Source organism: Ornithodoros turicata, chromosome 2 (genome assembly GCF_037126465.1).
Source record: "Ornithodoros turicata isolate Travis chromosome 2, ASM3712646v1, whole genome shotgun sequence".
Lineage (NCBI taxonomy): Eukaryota > Metazoa > Arthropoda > Arachnida > Ixodida > Argasidae > Ornithodoros > Ornithodoros turicata.
This window is the reverse complement of record NC_088202.1, coordinates 21,880,916-21,903,163: the sequence shown is the minus strand read 5'-3', so window position 1 is coordinate 21,903,163 and position 22,248 is coordinate 21,880,916.

Below are 22,248 nucleotides of genomic sequence, written 5' to 3'. Positions count from 1 at the left end.
AGTCAGTGTTGTATAGTTATGTTCATGTTCATTGTTCGTTTTGTCCCCCGGCTGCTCTGTGCCGCAAGGCGATGTAGCGTAACACGCATTAAAAAAATGAACCCGCCGAGAGAGTATGCAGCATGCAGGCGAGGAAACGCGAGGTGCCGTTTCAAATTCCGGCAACGAATCTGAATATAGGTGTGGCGTCCGAACAATGGAAAGGCACGGATCGCTCCGTGCGAAGTAACACGCATTTTGATGCAGATTTCGTGAGAGCTGGGGGAGGGCGGGGGGCTGGCAGCGCGCCAGATACGCGGGCGGGTCGGAATTGCGGATGTGCGAAGCACATATGGGCTGAATTGACGTGCACAATGGAGTGTCATACGAGTACGGGCCCAACTAGGCGCCAAAACAAGACGGATTCTGAACGAAGTCCACGAGCTGCCGAAACCGAGGAACAACGCCAGCAACATCAGGCAGCAGATGCAGCTGCTCGGCGCCGAACGCTGGCGAAGGAGACAGAGGAAGAGTAACTGCAGCGATTCAAAATACGTCGCTGACGTGGAAGAAGGCCTGCGCTGCTGTTGTGGTGCGCAGTTAGTAACAGTTTCTGATAGTTAGGGGTTGAGAGGGGTAGACAGCGGCAGTTCGTGGGTCAACTAAATGAAAATGCATTTTCGCCACGTTAATTACATTAAACGACTTTCGATTTTTTGTTGCTACACAGTGCTTGGTAACCGCGATTTTCGTAGGTTTCTCTGGCATAAATTCTTTACTCTGAGGCAGCGAAAGTCTGTTCGTGAAATATGTATCGCGCCACGCCCTATAATGTGACTGACACTTTTAGAGCACCCACCCTGTATCTCATTCACTTCTAGCGAGCGTATATATACGACGAAACAATGCCATTCAAAGAGCATAATCCGCGTGGGCCTCCCCGTTATTCTTGGAACGGAGTCATGTCACAATGTTCGAACGCATAGCAACGCTGCATTGCAGGCGCAAGTACTATATGATCAGCTCAAGAAGCCGGCAACTCACGCAGTGATTGACTTTTCTCATTGGTCGTGACGTCATCCTATTGTCTCAGGGCTACACCGTTTTTTTGTGATCTGGACGCCATTAATTAGCAATTAGAGCAATTTGGGACCCCCACAGTAATTAGGATCATTCAGGGAGCCATTACACTAATTGGGGAGGATCTAAGACGCGTCCAGACCACTGTGTGAGTTGTCGGCTACTTGAGCTTATAAAAAAAATTATAGGTGGAAAATACAATAAAAAGATAGAAATAGAGTGGAGAGAAGGAGTTTAGTTGAAGATAAATGACGCCATCTTGGTGAAAGCGGTCCGGAACCGCCGCTGACAATCGCTGGCCGACGAAGCACAGAGACAGGCTGCAAAGCATCACAGGTGTGACCATCAGTTCCGGACATCCTGTGATGTCAGCTGTGACGTCATCATGGCATGTCTGGGCAGGTTAGGACAGCTCTGGACATGCAAGGAGAAAAACACTCATAATATGGAAGCCGTGAGAGCAAGAGTAAATATACTAACCATCAATAGCTAACAACAAAAAGAATCAGACAGAGGAGCAAAGCAGCCCACCACAACGGCAGTCACCGGGAGCGCAGAATGATGCTGCTGCTCCCTACGACAGGCAGCCAGAGAACTGACTCGTAATGTTTTTTTTTCCTCTATAAAGTTACACATCAGCAGTCCCCCTAGCGGTTACTTTCTCAACTAATTTCATGGCAAAATTATTAAGAATCACGACAGCGCTACTCTGGTTCCCAAGGCAGAAGAAGATAGAAAAGGGCGAGGATGCCAACACAACAGCAACCAGTGCCCGACATGCACGGGCATGAAAATCGCAAAAACAGCGGGGATAAAGTTGGCGAAAGAATTAGTTACAAAACACATCAGTCATGAGGAGCGCAGAACGATACGTCCGTTCTGTCCAACAGCCAGGCACAGAACTGAATCGTAATGCTTTTTACTCCTCTATAAAGTCATGCATCTGTCCCTCTTGCGGTTGATTTCTGAACTAATTTAATCGCAAAATTATTAAGAATTGTACTAGCACTATTCCCAATCAGGGCAGCACTAGCGTCATCGTCAAGACAAGAATGCTCCTTGTCAAAAAAGAAAAAAATACAAAGCTAGATGTGTCAACAGAGGAAAACATGCATGTAAGGGCATGTCAGGACTGCTACTACACCAGGACAAATCGCACGACTGCTGGGCAACAGAGGAAAGCAAACACAGAGACACTTGAACAGAGCGAAAAGACACTCACCATCATCGGACACGTACACTACATTAACTTATTGTAAATCCGCTCGTCACAAAATCCACCTGCATCGTCGAACACCATTCACCAGTCACGAACCACACATCCGCACCCCATCGGAGGCCGACGGAACCCCACCGAAGCTACGCTCTTCCACTAACGGTCAACGCAATTGCTAGGAACAGCATTAACGCGTCCACACCCGCCAGTGTCCAAGAGAGAAGTGATTCCTTGCGCCCTCTGCAGACTTTTCTCATTGGTCGTGACGTCATCCTATTGTCTCAGGGCTACACCGTTTTGTTTCCACTAATGTCCAACCCATCTCCTCTGGACAAGGTCTGCCTGAAACAATAGAGTTGCGGTATGACGTCATCCTGCACCTGTGTGCCTCAAGGACGCGTACGCTGTAGACAGGGGATCTGTTATTGATTAAATCACTATCCCAAGATTATTTCCTTCATTCTACTGTAACGATTGCATAGGAAACTATTGCAGAAAAACACCATGCATGAAAGAGGAAGAGAGTTGCCTCAGGACAGAAGCTGCCGGCTTCTGTCCTGATCAGATCCTGTTCAGAAGAATCGGCGGCTTCTGTCCTGAGGCAACTCCCTTCCTACATCTCTACCGGTTCGCTGGATTTCTACCCATCTACCATACATGAAAGCTGATTGTAGGAATTAAGCATTTCATTCCCAAAGTCTTACTAAATGAGACTTGCAAAAGAACAAAATATCCCAACACCATCAACGGCTACATACAACGAGCTAATCGAGACATGTCCGTCCCATCTGAGAGCCAGGAAGATAACTGAATAATGACGCTTTGTTCCTGGACAGGATAAAGCCATGCACCTGTCCCCCTTGCGGTTACTCTCTGAACTAAATGAATCGTAAAATTATTAAGAATCATTCTAGCACTACTCCCATTCAGGGCGGCACTATCGTCAAGACAAGAATGTTCCTTGTCAAAAAGAAAAAAAAAACTACCTGCAGAAGGAAAGCATGACAGAACAGGTCAGGGCATGTCAGGGCGTGCCGGTTTTCAGTCTATCGGCCCGTCAGGACAATGCGAGCTCCCGTATTGAAAACTGCAAGAATGTAGGCTAATTTGGTGTTAATTTCTTATAACTGCTACCACTTTCAATCCAAGGAAACACTAAAGCGCAAGACTAGGACAGGACAGGATGCATTTTGCGTCTAGCCTTTTGCAGTCCTGTCCATAAGTGATCCTTGCACTGAGGGCTGTGGCGATCATATGCCCTGCCATATTTCTGACGTGCCATTAGGGACTATTGATCTACTGCGATGCAGCATCTGTTTTATTGCAAAGCCTCAGTTTGTCAAATGTTTGTCAGACAAAAAGGGGGGAAAAGCGAAGAGAAACACTTGAACAAAGCAGAAAAGCAACATCAAACTATTTCTAAGCACACACATTCCCCTTATTCGAAGAACAGTGCTCATCGTAAATCCCTCCAGGACAATCCACACCATTCTTCTATTGCTACACTTTTTTCCAGTAACGGTCAATGCATTGCTACAGACTGCGTGACGTCATCACATCCTGTCTGAAGAAGACAGCGGCAAAAACAAAGACTCCTATTATTTATTGAATCGCAAGATTATTTCCTTTGTCCTACTCTTAATGATACTCATTCTTACATTAAAATTCAACAAGAAAGCGGAGTGCATATTAGCGATTTTCACCCCAAAGGCTCATCATGGTCATTAGAATCACAACACCAGTAAACTACCACTGCTCTTTAAAATAATAAGTGAGACCACTCAACATCATCACCAGGCTTATGTAATACATGACCCTTTCTATGCTCATATACTCGTTGTCTGAGGCTACACCTGCGAGCAAAAAAGCGCGAAAGCCTGAGGGCACAGTTCTGTTCGCGCTCGACGGAGGACTAGACAGAACGCCGTTACGGGAACATGATTGCATTCCTACTATATAAATGATTATTGCATTGCAGTTCAGAAAGACTATCACAAAAATTCCTACTACACTCAACTATAATTTAGGAGCCTTAAATTCTACTTTCTATGGAAACTATAATTGCCCTGTTACTTGGAACACTGTTATTCAAACGCTCCAATTTTTTCTCTCTTCCCATTTCAGACTTGTCATGCAGTGAAGCAGTCTCACAACCAAAATAATTAATTTACACTGAGGGTAGCGTGCTAGGAATTTCTGTCCTGCGCTCAGATGCAAGCATTTCTGCACAAATACCTATTACAGCTGACTTCCTCAACACACCGTGCTCCCAATTACATGCAACAAACAAAAAACATACAAACCCTCTTCTCACGAATTCAGCTGTACCTTGCGACTTTCTTCTGCGTAAAATCGGTGAAAAAGGGAAAGGACAACAAAAAATTGTGCGCACTTGTGCTTGAATTGCAATGACTTCAAAAACCGAAGCATACGCTAATAAAGTAAGAAAAAGACACCCATTTCTGCGATCAGATAATTCTTGCATAACGCTACATACACAGCCGCATTGCACTTGCGTAAAGAAAGCACAGAACGAGGGCACACAAATTCCTTTAAGCGAGCAGGGAAAAGGCTTAAGACGGAGTGCTCAGGAATAATAGCAGAGTCACCGGACATCGCTACGAAACTCAACGGCTGGCACAACATGACACCAACAAGATACAAGCGGCGGGTAAAATTGCAACACAGCTAAACAAGTTCAGACATGCCATGATGACGTCACCAATCAAGATAGAAGGCACGCACACACAGACAGCAGCTCAGGAATGTACAATGAGACGTGCTTTATAGGAATTTCTACACCCACTCAGATACCAGCATTTCTGCACAAATACGTATAATACTAATAATATATATAATATAATATAATAATAATAATAATAATAATAATAATAATAATAATAATAATAATAATATATACAAATACCTATAAATGCAAACAGCTTACACCATCAACATATCGAGCAAAGTGAATACTGACACTCAACAACATATAACAAAAAACAAACAAATTCAGTTCTCGTGAACTCTCCTTTGCCAAACGGCTTTCTTCTGCTCTACCTGCATGCTGACTGTTTCCCATCGTCTACATTCTGAGCAAAAGCAGTGAAAGGAGAAAAGAACCGCGAAAAAATTACACGCATTTGTGCTCAAATAGCTTTAACTGCAAGAAACCGTAGCGCACGCTAATAAACTGAGAAAAAGACACCCATTTCTGCCACCAGATAATTCTTGCATAATGCCACATACACAGCCGCATTGCCCTTGCGCAAAGAAAGCACAGGACAGGGATATACAAATTTCCTTACGTGAGCAGGGAAAAAGCTTAAGTCGAACTGCTCAGGAATAATCGGAGAATCACCGCTTATCGCTACGAAACTCGACGGCTGGCACAACATGACACCAACAAGATTCTAGCGGCGGGTAAAACTGCAACAAGAAAGACACTGCTAAACAAGTCCAGACATGCCATGATGACGTCAAAAATCAGGAAAAAAGCACACACACTGCACGCACTTGTGCTTCTATAGCTGTAACTGAAAGAAACCGTAGCGCACGCTAATCAACTGAGAAAAAGACACTCGTTTCTGCTATCAAAAAATTATTGCATAATGCGATACACACAGCTGCGTTGTCCCTGCGTAAAGAAAGCGCTTGCCAAGCGTCTACACAAAACGAACAGGGAAAATCGCTTTACTGGGCGTTACGGCACATCGCTACGAAGCTCATCGGCTAACACAAAACGACAACAACAAGATATTAGCGCAAGGTAAAAATTGCAGCAAGAAACACACTACTGAACAAGTCCAGACATGCGACATCGCATACAAAATACTGCTCATCGGGGAAAAGGCCTAAGCCTGCGACAGAAAATCATAGAGCATACACAACTTCATTTTTCTATTTCGCGTGAACTAAACGCGGTTTGCTATTTCCTGCTCGGAAAACGACGTACGAATTTTCTTAGGGAGCAGAGAAATATAGGAATTCCTACTCCGTACTCAGATACCAGCACTTCTGCTCAAACCCCCATAACTGCAAAATTAAGCACTGCTTACTTCATCACACATATCGTGCACCCAACAAAATGAAACAACCCCACTTCCACTGATAGAACACCATTCAGCTTTTACCTGGAGGCTTTCTTCTACGTAAAAGTAGAGAAAGTAAGAAAAGGGCAGTGAAAAATTACACGCACTTTTGCTCGCATACCTATAAGAGCACAAAAAAAGAAAAAAACGAGGCACACGTTAATAAACTGTGACAAAGACACCCATTTCTGCTATCAGATAATTATTGCATATTGCTAGATACACAACTGCATTGTCCCTGCGTGAAGAAAGCACAATAAAAGGATGCATAATTTATCTTAAGCGAGCAGGAAAAGTCACTTCTTCTCGGACAGCTTAATACCATAAAGTCTGAATTTTTGCAAAGAAAACAAAGCTTCAACAGGGCTACGAACGTGGCAGACACATACTAACTAACAAACAAACACACACTCCTATTCATTTCTACTGATAGAATTGGAGCTAAAGGCGTGAACCACACTACACGAACAAAGCACACTGCTTCAGGAAAGCATATCAAATGCACAGCAACAGGACCGGCGTCGGGAAAATAGCCTGCCCAAAACAAAGACTTCACCAGGTTCGCGAGGCAATTCAATTAAAAACACTCGGCCTATCCTACAGACAGCTATGCAAATGCGACTACCCCTATTTTTTAAACCACTATTTCACGCAATAGTACATAAATGTATCACTCGTGTCGCACGAAAAGGCAAACACATTGCACTTACCTGTCAAGTGGGGTCTCTTGTTCAGAAAAGCGCGCCCACACACTCACATTTTCACACTCACAAACAAAAAGTCTATTTTCACAACCACATAAATCCGTGCAATTAAAATAAGTCCCTCAAATTTGTGCGTATTTGCAGGTGGGGTTAGTAGTAAAGGGGAAGGCAGAACCCAGCCCCGGTCCACTTAGAAACATAGACCCCCTGAGCCCTGCGCGTATTTTTCCCTGCGCGGCGCGTCCCTGCGCGTTTTTTTCACCGCGCGGCGCGCGTGCGGAGGCTTGTCCGCGCGATTATAACATGCAAAGAAGGGTCATACACAAAAAGTACGAGTGAAAAAATATATTTATTAATGCCAATCAAGTTGCCATTTGTAATGTCAATCAAGTTGCCAATTGTAAAGTGCCAATAGTGCTGGGAATTCTGCAATTGTGATGTCTGCTAATTGTGATGCCAATCAGGTGAAGGAGAAAAACCCAGCCAAAAAACCTTCACCACCTGTAATAGAAGAAACAAAAACACAAGACAGTACATGTGGATAATATACAAAATTTATTATATCCATTTCCCTAGATTCTGAGAGAAAACATAAAATCAACATTCGTCAAATTGCTTACCAATTGATCACTTACAGACCCCCACACCAGCGACCTGAAAGACGACTCATCTTTATATGGTACTATAATCGCACTCAATAATACATACAATATTGTGGCCATACAGGATAATCTGGAAGGGCGAATCTAGGACCCCCCCCCCTACCCTGAGCCCTGCGCGTATTTTTCCCTGCGCGGCGCGTGTGCGGAGGGTTGTCCACGTGATTATCGGTGGGGGGGGGGCTGCGCGTGCGCTCATCGTAGCATATTTTTCAGCCTGGGCAGACTTCTTGGGCCGACTTCACATATTTTTCCGACAACAGGTGAGAGGTTTACATGCAGAGACATGCAAAGAAGGGTCATACACAAAAAAGGACAAGTCAAAATATATTTATTAATGCCAATCAAGTTGAGATATATTTATTAAAGCCAATAGTGCTGGGAATTGTGATGCCAATCAGGTGAAGGAGAAAAACCCAGCCGAAAAAACCTTCACCACCTGTAACAGGGCGGTGCTCGGGTGGAGGGTTGCTGTGGTGGGCGGAGCGTGGCCGGAGGGCTGCGCGCATACCATTCATCCTGGGCCGACTTCTTCCACCATTTTCCTACTTGGGCCGACTTCCTTCCCATGACAGGTGGGCGGAGCGTGACCGGAGGGCTGTTGTGGTGGGCGGAGTGTGACCGGAGGGCTGCGTGCGTGCTTACCATTCACCCTGGGCTGACTTCTTTCACAATTTTCCTACTTGGGCGTCGCGTGGCCTGAGGGCTGCGTGAGCGTTTACCATTCAGCCTGGGCCGCCGACTTTCGTCATTTTTCAGTCTGGACCGCCGACTTTCGTCATTTTTCAGCCTGAGTCGACTTGAATCGTAATTTTTCCAGCTACAACAGGTGTGCAGTTTACATGCAAAGGATACCCATACACAAAAGTACAAGTGAAAATATATTTATTAAAGTCATTAGGAATTATGTTATGACTCTGCGTGAATGGGAAAAACTTAGCCAAAAATCTGAAATAGAAGGAACACAATACACGTAACAAAGAATATTACAGGTATGATACATTAGCATTGAATAGGTATCACAAATCAAACACAATATTTTTATTAGTGGAAGTTTTCAATGAATCAGAATTGATAGCGCATTTAAAATATTCTTAATCAATACTATTACAATCAAAATTACAAATTGTATTATAAAACGTCTAATATTCCTATACGTGACAACCATCAGTGCAATAGCGGGAAGTTCTGATAGTTGTAGGTAATTAACTGTGAACAGCAGAGACACTGGAAGACTATGGGACACGAACACAAGACAAAATAAAATCTATACCACTACAAAGAAGATATTCCACTTCACCACATAGCACGCTTCTAGCCAACAATCAGAACAAAGAACGACACGAACACAAGAGGAAAATCAGAAGAAAAAATCAAACTCATCAGAAAATAGATATGTTAAAAATGAACTTCACCACATAGCACACCCCTAGCCAACAAACAGAACGACACGAACACAAGACGAAATAAAATCTATACCACTACAAAGAAGATATTCCACTTCACCACATAGCACACTCCTAGCCAACAAAGAACGACACGAACACAAGAGGAAAATCAGAAGAAAAAATCAAACTCATCAGAAAATAGACATGTTAAAAATGAACTTCACCACATAGCACACTCCTAGCCAACAAACAGAACGACACGAACACAAGACGAAATAAAATCTATACCACTACAAAGAAGATATTCCACTTCACCACATAGCACACTCCTAGTCAACAAAGAACGACACGAACACAAGAGGAAAATCAGAAGAAAAAATCAAACTCATCAGAAAATAGACATGTTAAAAATGAACTTCACCACATAGCACACTCCTAGCCAACAAACAGAACGACACGAACACAAGAGGAAATAAAATCTATACCACTACAAAGAAGATGTTCCACTTCACCACATAGCACACTCCTAGCCAACAAAGAACGACACGAACACAAGAGGAAATAAAATCTATACCAATACAAAGAAGATATTCCACTTCACCACATAGCACACTCCTAGCCAACAAACAGAACAAAGAACGACACGAACACAAGAGGAAATAAAATCTATACCAATACAAATAAGATATTCCTAATCAAAACGACATAGTAATCTATCATTCAGTAAATCAGAAGAAAAAATCAAACTCATCAGAAAATAGACATGTTAAAAATGAACTTCACCATATAGCGCGCTCCTAGCCAACAACCAGGTCTAATGGTATCTGACCTGTATGATTTGTTGAAGACGGATGCCGATAGATGTATGGAAGACCACGGAACACGAGCGAGAAGAGGAAATAAAATCTATACCACTACAAAGAAGATATTCTTAATCAATACGATTACAATCAAATTACAAATTGTATTATAAAAGTCTGAGACGTGAGAACCATCTTTGCAATAGCGTGAATATTTGTCATAACATTTCGAGCGCAATAGGGAATCTCAGTTTCATATTCTAACATTACTCAACTTTTAATTTCTTATTAAGTGAACAGCATAGACGTAAGGAAATAACGAGAAACAACACAATCAACAGCTACAATTAATAGAGAGCCAAACCTGCGCAACATCCAAACATAGAGAAATAATAGCTAATCAATCTATCAAAGGCGAAATAGCACAGACTTAACGCTGAAGAACAGAGGAACACGCGGCGGCACGTAAACAACAATAGAGGAAAATAATCTATCACTGAACCATCATAAAATCGACCAATATACAATTTTCATTCTAGCAAACACTACGAACCTTGATGAAGGTATCCAAGACGTAGAAAATATGCACTGTTTTCATTCTTTTCCTCAAAGCCAGGATACTTTATGTCTCCATCTATGTGACCATAGCACCGCGCATGCTTTATCACTCAAAGGGTTGGGGGCTATATTCCTTCGTCCAGCAAACAGAACGCTCTAGAGGTCAGATAAGAGAGTTCAAAGGCGATATATTTTATTATGCAGCGCAAATAGATGTCGATATCACTCGCTGGGGTCACTATCTTTTCGCATCCTTTCCCTGAAACGGAAATCTTTCGTCAAAGTGGTTGACAAGTCGGCTAAGTTTGTAGAGATGCGATATTGTTATTGAAGATGTAGAGAAAGTCCAAATTATTAATTGGTAGCAACGATACACAATCAAAAACGAGAAACAGATCTAATTACATCAATTTTGTAATATCTTGCAACAGAAATTTCTAATGAACCACACAGAAATATCAAATGTGAAATGCAACTCAGAGTTATGAAGCATTCCCATCTTAGAGGTACTTACTTATGTCATGCGAGTGAACAATTGGAACAAATACAAGACAATAATTATTTCGTGCGGTAAGTTCACAACTCATAGAATATCAATCGAGTGAATACTTGAAACAAAATCAAAACAATAATTCTCACGACAGGTGGAGATTATAGCATTCTAAACCAGATAATAAAATTTTAATCAATAAAATAAACATAGATATGCTTTTAATTAAGTGTAGATGTGCACTTGAAAACAGAAGAGACAATTGCTCTACATTGAAAAGATGGACAGATTTTGTACTCGATACCATAAGTCATGGGAAGATGTGATAAAAAACTGCTTCGAAAAGGAGGAGCCGCGAAACGATTTCATTATCGCTGCATTTCAATACGTCCTAGACATGGTCGTATTCGGAGATATGGTACAAACTACAGAACTGAAGGTGCAAGAATTTATATGCCAAATCTACAATACTTATAAAAATATCTGCACATCAACGTCGGAAGGGCCATTGGGATTGATGGCGGAGTTTTTGAGGTTTGCCAACGAAGAATTGAAATACACTAGACCAGATGTAATTGTAATCATTGCAATGGGCATTGCATACATCAAGAAAGCAGTCGGATCAAATTATCATATACAAGCGGTCTATATCGCACGATTCATTACGGATTTGTTGAAATTACACATATCTGAGATGGAAAGTACATAAAATCTTATCACGTGATATATTCCACTACCACAGCAACGCAATTATTTTCTTCTACCAGTCTCTACAACAATGTCGAATCAACAGAAGTTCAATATTGTCGTGCAAGGTCTGATGTATTATCACCTGTTGAAACTCAACAAACATATCAATTGCGGTGGACCACCGGACGATTTTCATCTAATACTCTCTTGTACGCCATTCAAGAACCTTCATACAAAGAAAGGAAGCATCAATAAGAGACTCTGCAAGTTCATCGCAACAAAGTGCAAGTTGTTGAAGCAATACAAACACGGCGACAACATAGCGCCTGCGTTAATCAACGCTGCATTCAAGCGCCCAATAATCAGAATAAACTATTTAATGTCTTCGGAATTCATCAATGAAGGCAACAAACGAAAACTTCAAAGTTTGAAATAGAACTGTAATTTATCGAAATAAACAAGTGTATAAGTGAAACAATAATTGTAATCTTTGTCATCATTATAATGAATTCTTCACATCACAATGAAAAACACTTTACATTTAGCATGGCTAGACTGAGAAAAATGATCGCTAAGGAAACGAATATTCCACAATTTGTGTAAGAATTCTCATATGGAATGAGACCTGACCACCAAGGTTTTACTCGACTACACTCTGTACAAATCCAACACCCGATGGATAGAATTGCCGGAGAAGGATCGGTCATTGATATTTAGAGACATGATACATTGGTCTATGATTACAAAAAGGATCACTAATCTCATGTGAAAACTTATCATATTTCATGAATTAAATTCCACAGTGCATGTATATTTCTCAATCAGTTGCACTATCCCAGACTTAGTAAAAGAAGAAAAAGGCCTCTTTGACAAGCATCCGATTGGAGTGCGGAACAAATAAATAAATATTTTTGTCAACACAGTTGGCCATTGTTTGAGTAGGAAAAAGGAGCCGTCCATGGCTTGCAGTGGGGGCCAAGATATGGCCTTACCGTTGTGTGGTAGTCAACACTTCTCCTCAATGTGGATCGATAAATTTTAGCAATTAATCCACAATCAAATATCTTCTATAGTATGTGTGAGTATATGCACAACTTTTTAATCTATATCTTTAGAAAAATGCAAGAAATAGCGTGCAGTTTCGATTTTGAAAATTTAAAGAAGAAAATGATCTTTAGTGTGGAATTTGCGTTTTACAATATTATGAGCTAAGGACTTGTAAAATTAAAGTATGGCCTTTCCATTTGTAGTGCCCGGATGCTATGACACTAAAATATTGTGATAGTTTTTCTGTATGGTTACGGGAAATCTCGAGTATATTTTGTGAATTGGATCTACGTTTATGTGTGACCTGCGCTGGTCTGGTTATTATAATTAACATATCTTCCATTGTGTTTATGCATAGCGCTCATCTTCATTGCACTTCTGATGGCTGTTGTGTGATCCGCTTCTCCCAAAATCTGATTGCCACTTGGAAATTATTTCATATACGTTTGTGTGCCGTGTGTTACGAAGACTACGTGATTAGAAACGTAGACTTGGCCTGTACGTCGTGCTCGTAAAATCTTTCGTTTGCATTGTGGCATCTGATAATAGATTCGCTTTTCGCGAAGGCTTCGTGTTATCTCCCAGGCAGTGAACCCCAATGCGATTGTAAAAGATGTCGCGAACGACCCGCCGCAATCAGTTATCTTGCCTTATTTCCCGTTTTGCCATATCTTGGCCCCCACTGCAAGCCATGGACGGCTCCTTTTTCCTACTCAAACAATGGCCAACTGTGTTGACAAAAATATTTATTTATTTGTTCGGCACTCCAATCGGATGCTTGTCAAAGAGGCCTTTTCTTCTTTTACTAAGTCTGGGATAGTGCAACTGATTGAGAAATATACATGCACTGTGGAATTTAATTCATGAAATATGATAAGTTTTCACAGGAGATTAGATATCCTTTTTGTAATCATAGACCGATGTATCATGTCTCTAAATATCAATGACCGATCCTTCTCCGGCAATTCTATCCATCGGGTGTTGGATTTGTACAGAGTGTAGTCGAGTAAAACCTATTTGGTGGTCAGGTCTCATTCCATATGAGAATTCTTACACAAATTGTGGAATATTCGTTTCCTTAGCGATCATTGTTCTCAGTCTAGCCATGCTAAATGTAAAGTGTTTTTCATTGTGATGTGAAGAATTCATTATAATGATGACAAAGATTACAATTATTGTTTCATTTATACACTTGTTTATTTCGATAAATTACAGTTCTATTTCAAACTTTGAAGTTTTCGTTTGTTGCCTTCATTGATGAATTCCGAAGACATTAAATAGTTTATTCTGATTATTGGGCGCTTGAATCCAGCGTTGATTAACGCAGGCGCTATGTTGTCGCCGTGTTTGTATTGCTTCAACAACTTGCACTTTGTCACGATGAACTTGCAGAGTCTCTTATTGATGCTTCCTCTCTTTGTATGAAGGTTCTTGAATGGCGTACAAGAGAGTATTAGATGAAAATCGTCCGGTGGTCCACCGCAATTGATATGTTTGTTGAGTTTCAACAGGTGATAATACATCAGACCTTGCACGACAATATTGAACTTCTGTTGATTCGACATCGTTGTAGAGACTGGTAGAAGAAAATAATTGCGTTGCCGTGGTAGTGGAATATATCACGTGATAAGATTTTATGTACTTTCCATCTCAGGTATGTGTAATTTCAACAAATCCGTAATGAATCGTGCGATATAGACCGCTTGTATATGATAATTTGATCCGACTGCTTTCTTGATGTATGCAATGCCCATTGCAATGATTACAATTACATCTGGTCTAGTGTATTTCAATTCTTCGTTGGCAAACCTCAAAAACTCCGCCATCAATCCCAATGGCCCTTCCGACGTTGATGTGCAGATATTTTTATAAGTATTGTAGATTTGGCATATAAATTCTTGCACCTTCAGTTCTGTAGTTTGTACCATATCTCCGAATACGACCATGTCTAGGGCGTATTGAAATGCAGCGATAATGAAATCGTTTCGCGGCTCCTCCTTTTCGAAGCAGTTTTTTATCACATCTTCCCATGACTTATGGTATCGAGTACAAAATCTGTCCATCTTTTCAATGTAGACCAATTGTCTCTTCTGTTTTCAAGTGCACATCTACACTTAATTAAAAGCATATCTATGTTTATTTTATTGATTAAAATTTTATTATCTGGTTTAGAATGCTATAATCTCCACCTGTCGTGAGAATTATTGTTTTGATTTTGTTTCAAGTATTCACTCGATTGATATTCTATGAGTTGTGAACTTACCGCACGAAATAATTATTGTCTTGTATTTGTTCCAATTGTTCACTCGCATGACATAAGTATAAGTACCTCTAAGATGGGAATGCTTCATAACTCTGAGTTGCATTTCACATTTGATATTTCTGTGTGGTTCAATGGAAATTTCTGTTGCAAGATATTACAAAATTGATGTAATTAGATCTGTTTCTCGTTTTTGATTGTGTATCGTTGCTACCAATTAATAATTTGGACTTTCTCTACATCTTCAATAACAATATCGCATCTCTACAAACTTAGCCGACTTGTCAACCACTTTGACGAAAGATTTCCGTTTCAGGGAAAGGATGCGAAAAGATAGTGACCCCAGCGAGTGATATCGACATCTATTTGCGCTGCACAATAAAATATATCGCCTTTGAACTCTCTTATCTGACCTCTAGAGCGTTCTGTTTGCTGGACGAAGGAATATAGCCCCCAACCCTTTGAGTGATAAAGCATGCGCGGTGCTATGGTCACATAGATAGAGACATAAAGTTTCCTGGCTTTGAGGAAAATAATGAAAACAGTGCATATTTTCTACGTCTTGGATACCTTCATCAAGGTTCGTAGTGTTTGTTAGAATGAAAATTGTATATTGGTCGATTTTATGATGGTTCAGTGATAGATTATTTTCCTCTATTGTTGTTTACGTGCCGCCGCGTGTTCCTCTGTTCTTCAGCGTTAAGTCTGTGCTATTTCGCCTTTGATAGATTGATTAGCTATTATTTCTCTATGTTTGGATGTTGCGCAGGTTTGGCTCTCTATTAATTGTAGCTGTTGATTGTGTTGTTTCTCGTTATTTCCTTACGTCTATGCTGTTCACTTAATAAGAAATTAAAAGTTGAGTAATGTTAGAATATGAAACTGAGATTCCCTATTGCGCTCGAAATGTTATGACAAATATTCACGCTATTGCAAATATGGTTCTCACGTCTCAGACTTTTATAATACAATTTGTAATTTGATTGTAATCGTATTGATTAAGAATATCTTCTTTGTAGTGGTATAGATTTTATTTCCTCTTCTCGCTCGTGTTCCGTGGTCTTCCATACATCTATCGGCATCCGTCTTCAACAAATCATACAGGTCAGATATCATTAGATCTGGTTGTTGGCTAGGAGCGCGCTATATGGTGAAGTTCATTTTTAACATGTCTATTTTCTGATGAGTTTGATTTTTTCTTCTGATTTACTGAATGGTAGATTACTATGTTGTTTTGATTAGGAATATCTTATTTGTATTGGTATAGATTTTATTTCCTCTTGTGTTCGTGTCGTTCTTTGTTCTGTTTGTTGGCTAGGAGTGTGCTATGTGGTGAAGTGGAATATCTTCTTTGTATTGGTATAGATTTTATTTCCTCTTGTGTTCGTGTCGTTCTTTGTTGGCTAGGAGTGTGCTATGTGGTGAAGTGGAACATCTTCTTTGTAGTGGTATAGATTTTATTTCCTCTTGTGTTCGTGTCGTTCTGTTTGTTGGCTAGGAGTGTGCTATGTGGTGAAGTTCATTTTTAACATATCTATTTTCTGATGAGTTTGATTTTTTCTTCTGATTTTCCTCTTGTGTTCGTGTCGTTCTTTGTTGGCTAGGAGTGTGCTATGTGGTGAAGTGGAATATCTTCTTTGTAGTGGTATAGATTTTATTTCGTCTTGTGTTCGTGTCGTTCTGTTTGTTGGCTAGGAGTGTGCTATGTGGTGAAGTTCATTTTTAACATATCTATTTTCTGATGAGTTTGATTTTTTCTTCTGATTTTCCTCTTGTGTTCGTGTCGTTCTTTGTTCTGATTGTTGGCTAGAAGCGTGCTATGTGGTGAAGTGGAATATCTTCTTTGTAGTGGTATAGATTTTATTTTGTCTTGTGTTCGTGTCCCATAGTCTTCCAGTGTCTCTGCTGTTCACAGTTAATTACATACAACTATCAGAACTTCCCGCTATTGCACTGATGGTTCTCACGTATAGGAATATTAGACGTTTTATAATACAATTTGTAATTTTGATTGTAATAGTATTGATTAAGAATATTTTAAATGCGCTATCAATTCTGATTCATTGAAAACTTCCACTAATAAAAATATTGTGTTTGATTTGTGATACCTATTCAATGCTAATGTATCATACCTGTAATATTCTTTGTTACGTGTATTGTGTTCCTTCTATTTCAGATTTTTGGCTAAGTTTTTCCCATTCACGTAGAGTCATAACATAATTCCTAATGACTTTAATAAATATATTTTCACTTGTACTTTTTTGTATGGCTATCCTTTGCATGTAAACTGCACACCTGTTGTAGCTGGAAAAATTACGATTCAAGTCGACTCAGGCTGAAAAATGACGAAAGTCGACGGCCCAGGCTGAAAAATGACGAAAGTCGGCGGTCCAGACTGAAAAATGACGAAAGTTGGCGGCCCAGGCTGAATGGTAAACGCACACGCAGCCCTCCGGCCACGCGACGCCCAAGTAGGAAAATTGTGAAAGAAGTCAGCCCAGGGTGAATGGTAAGCACGCACGCAGCCCTCCGGTCACACTCCTCCAACCACAACAGCCCTCCGGTCACGCTCCGCCCACCTGTCATGGGAAGGAAGTCGGCCCAAGTAGGAAAATGGTGGAAGAAGTCAGCCCAGGATGAATGGTAAGCGCGCAGCCCTCCGGCCACGCTCCGCCCACCACAGCAACCCTCCACCCGAGCACCGCCCTGTTACAGGTGGTGAAGGTTTTTTCGGCTGGGTTTTTCTCCTTCACCTCATTGGCATCACAATTCCCAGCACTATTGGCTTTAATAAACATATCTCAACTTGATTGGCATTAATAAATATATTTTGACTTGTCCTTTTTTGTGTATAACCCTTCTTTGCATGTCTCTGCATGTAAACCGCTCACCTGCTGTCGGAAAAATATGTGAAGTCGGCCCAAGAAGTCTGCCCAGGCTGAAAAATATGCTACGATGAGCGCACGCGCAGCCCTCCCCCACCGATAATCACGTGGACAACCCTCCGCACACGCGCCGCGCAGGGAAAAATACGCGCAGGGCTCAGGGTAGGGGGGGTCTTAGATTCGCCCTTCCATCCTTCCTTGTATGTATTATTGAGTGCGATTATAGTATCATATAAAGATGAGTCGTCTTTCAGGTCGCTGGTGTGGGGGTCTGTAAGTGATCAATTGGTAAGCAATTTGACGAATGTTGATTTTATGTTTTCTTTCAGAATCTAGGGAAATGGATATAATAAATTTTGTATATTATCCACATGTACTGTCTTGTGTTTTTGTTTCTTCTATTACAGGTGGTGAAGGTTTTTCGGCTGGGTTTTTCTCCTTCACCTGATTGGCATCACAATTGGCAGACATCACAATTGGCAGAATTCCCAGCACTATTGGCACTTTACAATTGGGCGATTCCACGAGAAATCATCCAGCGGACCCGCTCGGCCCTCACAAAACTATCGCGAATTTTTACGAAAATTTTTTTAGCAGTCCCTAATAGTGCAAAACGACACACCACGAAACATTTCTTCCCAAATATCAATGTGGCGGGTGCTACACACGAGCAAAGTTCGCAGCACTGGCGAAAACCGTGCCTGGCGTGAACGGCAGCTGCGGCTCATAGAAAGCACCTAGAACTGTGCGGTTTTCTTTTGCGTATAGAGGAAACCATGCTTTACACGGCGCTCAAATCCAGGTTGTCGTGCTGTAATCGGTGCTGGTATACCAAGGCCGGAAGTTTCGCAATTTTCCTCCTACTTCGCGATTTTTTGTGGAAAACCAAACCATTAAATTTTAATGAATATTTTTCCCTGACAAGGTCTCGTGAAATACTTCAACAGGAAAAATCGCAAGACACGTAATTGTTCTAGTCATTGCAGGAAAAAAAGAGGAAATATGCGATTTTTCCAAAATTCGCTACAATCGAGCGTAAAACACGCAATGAAGAGGTCGGAAGAGACGCCTGAAACCAATGCAGTTTTATAGAATGAGCCTTCCTCTACAACATATTAAAAATCTCGAGGGTGTTTTTTCGTATACTCTAGAAAATAATTTTTTTGTAGTAGAGGGTATTACGGCCACTGACCCACATTGCATGTATCCGGCGGGGTGCTATATTTGTTCCTTGGGCTCCCGTTTTAATTATTCGTATTTCCGATTTTTTTTCTGGTTGGTTTTCAATATGACAGCCACCCGGACCAAAGGAACATGGCTCCAATTGAGTGCTGTGGAGTTCCAATTCACCAGTATGAATATTATAGGCGCGTAGATGCAGGTTCAGCTGATGAAAGTTTCCTTTAACTGAATGCTGAACAATTCAATATTAACCACGAAAAGTCTAACAAATTATAACGCTAGAGGAAAAGACGAACGTGCAAAAAAGTCATTTACATGGCAGTACTGGAAACGACGGAATCTCGTGGTGGTGGTTCATCGTCCATGCTGTCCTAGGTTCCAGTGAGGCTCACAGCTATATAAAGCCTCGCACCACTCGTGTATGGAAGCGTATACCCGCGGATATCCGCAAGAAACTGTTGGGTTCGGATGAAATATGGACGCTTGTTGTGATCTGCGGATCGGACGTGGATGGCGCCGGATCAGGAGCGGGTCAGACTCGGATAAACCGCGAGATTGCGCCATCAGTTTGCTTCACACTAGGTACAGAAGATAGAGTACAAGGTGTACGAAAGCAGCTCGCGCATCTGAGAGAGATCTCTGGCTCTGGCGTCTCGAGTCGAGGTGCGCGTTCGGCGCCGATCTTGCGTTTCACTTGCAATAAACTCTACTTATCCCGTTTGGTACAAAATGTGTTGCTGTGCTTGGTGCCGTATAATCTTTCGTGGAAGCTAAATCTGTACTTTCTGTCGTGTATCCTTTGGTAGCATCATGGACGCTCAGGACCTGTCCTCGCTAAAAAGCTATGCCGCTCCGGGGTTTTCACTGTCGGAACGAGAGAGATGAAGTCGCCCGTGTGGATGAAGTTTGATGACAGCTTTTTTTGTTTCTTTTTTTTTCTGCTTTGTGCTGACGGGAACGTTTATTTCCTGGAAAATTGGCCTGATATATCGAGCATAGAAACTGAACTATTGCTGCGTGCCGTGGGAAACGCGGATTTTTCGGATAGGCTGCGGATGTGAAAAAGCTCATCCCCGCAGGGCTTTAGCTCACACGACAAAAAGTATTACTTAGACCTGCCCATCACCGCTAATCCCCAATCTCCGTTGCCGGCACCGTGCACACCGGAAACAATGCCATAAACTTAACCACCTAGGATTGCAATACGCGTGTTATGCTACAGAAGCAAAGGCTATGGTAACCTTGCAGAAGTCTGTACCACAGCATATTGCTTGCTCATTAAAACCCAACCAGACCAGAGAAAAAGTGCAAATCAAAAGAATTAAAACAGGAGCCCAAGAAACAAGTATAGCACCCCACTGGACACATGCAACGTGGGTCACTGTGGTCGTAATACCCTCTACTACAAAAAAATTATTTTCTCCTGTATACGAAAAAACACCCTCGAGATTTTTTAATATGTTGTAGAGGTAGGCTCGTTCTATAAAACTGTTTTGGTTTCAGGCGTCTCTTCCGACCTCTTCATTGCGTGTTTTACGCTCGATTGTAGCGAATTTTCGAAAAATCGCATACTTCCTCATTTTTTCCTGCAATGACTATGAAAGTTACGTGTCTGGCGATTTTTCCTGTTGAAGTATTCCTTAGGGCCTTGACAGGAAAAAATATTCATTAAAATTTAATGGTTTGATTTTCCACAAAAAAATCGCGAAGTAGGAGGAAAATTGCGAAACTTCCGGCCTTTGTATACCAGCACCGATTACAGCACGACAACCTGGATTTGAGCGCCGTGTAAAGCATGGTTTCCTCTATACGCAAAAGAAAACCGCACAGTTCTAGGTGCTTTCTATGAGCCGCAGCTGCCGTTCACGCCAGGCACGGTTTTCGCCAGTGCTGCGAACTTTGCTCGTGTGTAGCACCCGCCACATTGATATTTGGGAAGAAATGTTTCGTGGTGTGTCGTTTTGCACTATTAGGGACTGCTAAAAAAATTTTCGTAAAAATTCGCGATAGTTTTGTGAGGGTCGAGCAGGTCCGCTGGATGATTTCGCGTGGAATCGCCCAATTGGCAACTTGATTGGCATTAATAAATATATTTTTTCACTCGTACTTTTTGTGTATGACCCTTCTTTGCATGTTATAATCGCGCGGACAAGCCTCCGCACGCGCGCCGCGCGATGAAAAAAACGCGCAGGGACGCGCCGCGCAGGGAAAAATACGCGCAGGGCTCAGGGGGTCTATGTTTCTAAGTGGACCGGGGCTGGGTTCTGCCTGCCCTTTTACTACTGGGGTTTGCAGTGTTGCCGTTTGCTATGTGTGTATGCGTGGGTGCAGTGGTCCTTGTGGTCCCCTTCGATGCCATCGTATGTTTTGGCGTGTTTGCGGGTCATTTGTTGAAGACGTTGTGTGTGAGCGTATGTCAGTGCGGGACGGCATCTATGGACCATTAGGTGTTTGATGTTATGGCTATAGCTTGTACGCCTGTGTGGTTTCCGTGGATGCCGTCCTGAGCGAGATGTGTTTCAGCGTGGTACTCGAAAGCTGCGAGCATGATAGCCATAACGTTGGTGTGTGCCGGACACATGTGGACGAGGTGGTTGTTGACAGCTTCTGCCTTCCTGTCGAACTCGCATAGCCATGTGTCCTGTTATGTGAGTGCTCGGTGTCTGTTCTATTTCGGGGAAGTATCACTGTCAGTACCACTCGAGCCCCTGGTGTGTTGTTTGTGATAAAGGAAACTAGTGCTTCGAATTCCTGGATGACGTGTTGTGCTGTTGACCATGCGATGTCGTTGGTCCCTACATGGAGTATGAAGCGCGTGATGTTGGGTGGGGCGGCGGTTACGTTTGTCATGATGTCTCGTATGCCTGGGCCGCTTGAAAAAAGTGCCGTGCTATGTTATGCTAAAATGTTAAAAAAGGTACGTAGGGTACGTTTACCCGTGCGGGATGTGTTCGTGTAAGTTAGGTTAACTATCTCCTAATTGTGCGACATGCGAGAAAGAAGTGATGGGTTGCTTACATCCTGAGGGCATCGGATCGTGCAGTAGCGAACGTAGACGGGTAGAGATCCAGCGAACCGGTAAGGACGTATGAAGGGTATTGCCTGCGACGAGAGCCACCGATATTTCGAACAGAGACTGTTCGTCTTCTGGGCACCGTCCCCATCATTGGCATGGTATTTACAGGGTTAGGTATGACGTGTTAAAGGTTAGTGCGAATT